Raw genomic sequence first — 6,000 nt, 5'->3', positions numbered from 1 at the left:
TGTCCGTGTTACATGTTACATGTTGTCTGTCATATTTCGCAGCCTATTTCTTTTTTAAATTGCCCTAATAAAAAGTATGTTTTAAGTCTTACAATTTATCTGAGGTGCACCACTACCGCGACAAACCCTTTTTCTCCTTTTGCCTGAATCCATACATATTTGTCCTGTGGTAGCACACCCCCTGGAAGTCCATTACAATTGTTGACAATATACCCTGATGGGGGGCCACCTGTTTATATATAGGTAGAAATTTTGTCCTGTGCGTTTGACCACCCCAAATCGTACTTTCTGTCACATCACAGGATGGCATGCGCTCAATATAAAAACAAGTGGAGGTTTCCTGTGTAGAACGGCCGGTGCCGCTAGAGGGCAGACGTTCTCTGGCTTGTAGGCTGCCGTGCATGCTCTGAAGAGGCGGCTTTCTTGTGTCAAAAAAAGAAGCGAGAATAAAAGGTGAAGGCTGGCGGCGGCTGCGCGGGCCACATAATGAGGTCTGGCGGGCCGGATTTGGCCCGCGGGCCTTGTGTTTGACACCCGTGATCTAAAGTATAGGCTGTTTCAAACATTTAAATAAGTTAAATGGTCAGGAAAAGGTTAAACATATCATAATAAATAAATTCACAAACATAATAGAACCAATACTGCACTTTCTAAGCTCACAATCTCCCACTAAATGGTAAGGCTCATGTTTCTTCCTTATGGAAGCTGCTCTCTGGTCCATTGCGATGTTTGAGGGCTCAGATCCACACATACAGTAAATGTGGTAAAAGAAGATGGTACACTAGGCATGTGTAGCAGCTTTGCTCTGTGCATCACACTGCATGATGAGGTAGCAGCTCTAATGATCATATTATATACCAGTGCTATTGTTGTCATAATTTAAGGCACTTGCCAAGAGGAGGGGGGTTTCCGAGCAACCAGAACCCCCCCCCCCCCCCCCCCCCCCGCGTTTGCCTATGATCATAGCTAGTGCACAAAAGCTAAAGCCATTATCATGTATTGTTGTCTATTGGCTACTTTACATAATATTCTCCAGAAAGATCTTCGTAAGTGCTACGGAAGAATAAAAGTTGGAAAGCCATGGTTAGCAATATATATAATTGCATTAAAAAGAGATTAACTCCCTCATCGTTTGTGACAGCTTTGGATGTACTGCTCCTTTGGGTATTTGGCATTAAGCTTAGGCAAGGGGGAAAACAGATGCACAGTAGTTGGATAAGTATGGATAAGTGATCCCAAAATCCTTACCGCGTTTCTCCGCACTGTAGCATAAGGCGGTTTCCTCAGGAGCAAACATTGAGCCACAGACACCTCTCTTCAGTGCTACTTACCATCTATGACAGCATTGTGTTCTGCAGTAAAGAGGTGAATGCGGCGGCTCTATCCGCAATTCCACCCAGCTTTACCAGCCTGCTCCGCCATCCTGACTGTGCCATTGGTACATCTGCAGCTCTGAAGGTGACCCAGCAATCTGCCCACAGCAGCACCTTTACCTAAGAAAAAGCACCAGTCCATCGGGATCCTCCCTACCCACAACATCACCTGCCGTTACAAGTGGAGTGTGATCCTGACAGCGATCATAGATTGTAAATCCCTGTACACATGGGGGGGATATATCGCTGAGCGATATATCGCTCACGATGAGCGATATATCGCTCAGTGTCCCGTTTGCATCAGCGACCAGAGATGGCCGGGGAGCCCTGCAGTGGAAATCAGCTGGTCGCAGGAGCATGTTTCTACGACCAGCAATCACTATGGGAACGCGCACCCGGCCATATATCGCCGGTGCACACTCCCATCGCGGGCAATATGGTCGCTCAGCGACCATATTGCCCGCGATATTAGACAAAATTGCCCCGTGTGTACACAGCCTAAGTGCTGGCCAGCTTTTGCATCATGGGGGGCAGTTAATTATGAGCTGTTAACAGCTCACCGTGGAATTTCCAACAAGTCATGGTCCCAATTCATCCTATGTGGTGATATTGGAAGGTGTTATCACAGTCATTTATTACAAGACAGTGATCTGCTACAAAACACTTTATTTCCTGATTATCCAATATAATTCAGTGTTCATTGAAGTTAATTTTGCATTCTGAAGGTTGAATTCAGTTCTCTGCTTTTATGATATATATATATATATATATATATATATATATATATATAGTATACAAAATAAAGCGTCACTCCAGGTGCTTGTTCGATAGCAGTTTACTGTTAGTCTACAGTGTTTCGGGCCGGAGCCCGTCTTCAGGACATAAACAGTGTCATACAATTGCTACAGGTGTTAAATAGCTTACCGAGTCCCTGCGTTGGCGTCGCCATTCCGCCCCCTCCTTGGCGTCGGGTCCTTCTTCCAGGTTGTCATGACCGGAAGTGACGCGGCGCCCTCACCGGGGACCTCATGCGTGCGCCTCACTGACTGTCTGCCAGTAGTTCATTCTGGCATCTGCAAACAAACAAGATACATTATCAAACTTGTGGTGGTTGGTCTCTATGCTGTGATGTATCAATCTCGTGTCTCCTTATATTGAAATAAAATCTCTTTTGTACATGTATTAAAATCTTGATTATTGACTGCCTTACTGGTGTGCAATGCGTATTAACACAGGTGTATGGTGGCCAGGTTACCGCTAGATGGTGCTCATGCTCCTTGTGTTAGATTTTACACTTAACACTTAACATTGCTGCTCTCATCTTCGTGGTTTAACCTGTAGTATTAATCTAATTATGTGTGCTGTGCCATATAAAAGAGTTATCTCTAAACAATATAGGTAATAGGGATGGATCTATTTTTATAGATATGTGTCTGATGAACAGATATGTATGTATCTCAATCATTTGATTGAAACCAATCTAAAACGATCAATATATATTGAAGGTTTTTTTTGTGAAAATAAATTCCAAACTAATTTGTGTTGTGGCATGATTCGTTATCAGGCATATGTATGACTATGCCCCCTCTTGCCCTTAATTATCTATAAAGGATCCCTAAGTGATCAAAAATGTGTCTGTATGCAAAAATGAAACTATGATAATGAAAAATTCAAAAATTCAAAAATTATAATAATATAAACTGTTCCAATAAACGTCCACCCGTACTGTTCAGCTGTACTGTCAGACTGGGTGGATATCAATGGTGCTATTGTAAGATGGATTGGTGCTAGCAATAAGACCAAGTGCTGTCTGTTTTGTCGGGCTTGGATGTATGTGAAAAACCGTGAAAAAACTGCAAACAACAAAAGGTGAAAAAAATGCCTGGTGAAAATAAACTGTCATATATTTCTGCATGTTTTTGTTAGTTGAATTTTGTATCCCTATTACTATGCTGGTGTCTATACTATAAACATGATTAAAATAGACTTTAGTCTAATTGGTGTTTATACTCCACAAAAAGCTGTTATTCTTGTTGGTCTGCTACCTATCACAACTTAGTGTGAGTTATTATCCGATGATCCTGTAATTTTCTATCAATTACTGTGTTCTAATGTATTCATACAGTAGTGTGTCTCTATAGCGTTATAAGAAACATTTGAAGTTAAGAGCCTCATTTAGACCGTTGGGGCTCACAGTATTGAGCCTACTGATCCATCGGCATTCCAGCTGCAATAGTCTCTTGTCCCTGTCTCCTCCACGCAGTGAGGCAGGGACATGGTCAATGATTCTGTATCGGAGAGTAGCCATTCCATGTTTTTTCTCTCCGAAGTGCCGTGCTACAGCTTGATCACTGGTTCCACTTTGTATGGCGTCTCTTATGGCCTTCCGATGTTGTGCCATCCTTTCTTTGAATTGTCTTGCTGTCTTGCCCACGTAGTGTTTCCCACACGGACAAGACAGCAAGTATACCACATGTGTGGTGGTACATGTTACCACATGTTTGATTTTGAACATGTGGCCTGTGTAGGGATGTCGGAATTGGTCACCTGTGACCATATAGTTGCATGTCACACACCCCAGACACTTGTAGCATCCGGGTTTTTTTGTCAGGAAGTTGGCTACTTTCGTGACACCCAGACCTGTCACATCCGTTTTTACTAGAAGGTCCTTCAAATTGGGCCCCCGTACATAGCTCGGCATGATACGTTTGCCCATTAGGCTTTTCAACTCTGGGTCCGTGTTGACTATGGGCCAGTAAGATTTCACCTTCTGTACGATCTTGGGGCTCTTATTGGTGTATTTCGTAACCCATGTCATCGTGTCTTCTTTTACCTCCTTGTTTTTACTTACAAGGAGTTTGGGCCTGGTTTTAGCGCATGCTTTTTGTCTGGCCTTGAGCAGAGCTTCTTGTTGATACCCTCTTGCTATGAATTTCTCATGCATCTCATCTAGTTGTTCCTCTCGTATTCTTTGGTTGCTGTTGATGCGGCATACCCGCAGGAATTGTAAATACGGCAAACTGGAGATTGTGTGTTTAGGGTGGAAGCTGTGACTATGTAGGATGGTGTTCCGGTCGGTTGGTTTTGAATATAGTTGTGTGTGGATCTGTCCATCCTCAATCAGGAGGTAAAAGAAGACACGATGACATGGGTTACGAAATACACCAATAAGAGCCCCAAGATCGTACAGAAGGTGAAATCTTACTGGCCCATAGTCAACACGGACCCAGAGTTGAAAAGCCTAATGGGCAAACGTATCATGCCGAGCTATGTACGGGGGCCCAATTTGAAGGACCTTCTGGTAAAAACGGATGTGACAGGTCTGGGTGTCACGAAAGTAGCCAACTTCCTGACAAAAAAACCCGGATGCTACAAGTGTCTGGGGTGTGTGACATGCAACTATATGGTCACAGGTGACCAATTCCGACATCCCTACACAGGCCACATGTTCAAAATCAAACATGTGGTAACATGTACCACCACACATGTGGTATACTTGCTGTCTTGTCCGTGTGGGCAACACTACGTGGGCAAGACAGCAAGACAATTCAAAGAAAGGATGGCACAACATCGGAAGGCCATAAGAGACGCCATACAAAGTGGAACCAGTGATCAAGCTGTAGCACGGCACTTCGGAGAGAAAAAACATGGAATGGCTACTCTCCGATACAGAATCATCGACCATGTCCCTGCCTCACTGCGTGGAGGAGACAGGGATAAGAGACTATTGCAGCTGGAATGCCGATGGATCAGTAGGCTCAATACTGTGAGCCCCAACGGTCTAAATGAGGCTCTTAACTTCAAATGTTTCTTATAACGCTATAGAGACACACTACTGTATGAATACATTAGAACACAGTAATTGATAGAAAATTACAGGATCATCGGATAATAACTCACACTAAGTTGTGATAGGTAGCAGACCAACAAGAATAACAGCTTTTTGTGGAGTATAAACACCAATTAGACTAAAGTCTATTTTAATCATGTTTATAGTATAGACACCAGCATAGTAATAGGGATACAAAATTCAACTAACAAAAACATGCAGAAATATATGACAGTTTATTTTCACCAGGCATTTTTTTCACCTTTTGTTGTTTGCAGTTTTTTCACGGTTTTTCACATACATCCAAGCCCGACAAAACAGACGGCACTTGGTCTTATTGCTAGCACCAATCCATCTTACAATAGCACCATTGATATCCACCCAGTCTGACAGTACAGCTGAACAGTACGGGTGGACGTTTACTGGAACAGTTTATATTATTATAATTTTTTAATTTTTTAATTTTTTAATTTTTCATTATCATAGTTTCATTTTTGCATACAGACACATTTTTGATCACTTAGGGATCCTTTATAGATAATTAAGGGCAAGAGGGGGCATAGTCATACATATGCCTGATAACGAATCATGCCACAACACAAATTAGTTTGGAATTTATTTTCACAAAAAGAACCTTCAATATATATTGATCGTTTTAGATTGGTTTCAATCAAATGATTGAGATACGTACATATCTGTTCATCAGACACATATCTATAAAAATAGATCCATCCCTATTACCTATATTGTTTAGAGATAACTCTTTTATATGGCACAGCACACATAATTAGATTAATA

The sequence above is a fragment of the Crinia signifera genome, chromosome 1 (genome assembly GCF_055691185.1).
Source record: "Crinia signifera chromosome 1, ASM5569118v1, whole genome shotgun sequence".
Taxonomy (NCBI): domain Eukaryota; kingdom Metazoa; phylum Chordata; class Amphibia; order Anura; family Myobatrachidae; genus Crinia; species Crinia signifera.
The sequence above is the reverse complement of the archived record's forward strand: the minus strand, read 5'-3'. Positions refer to the sequence as shown.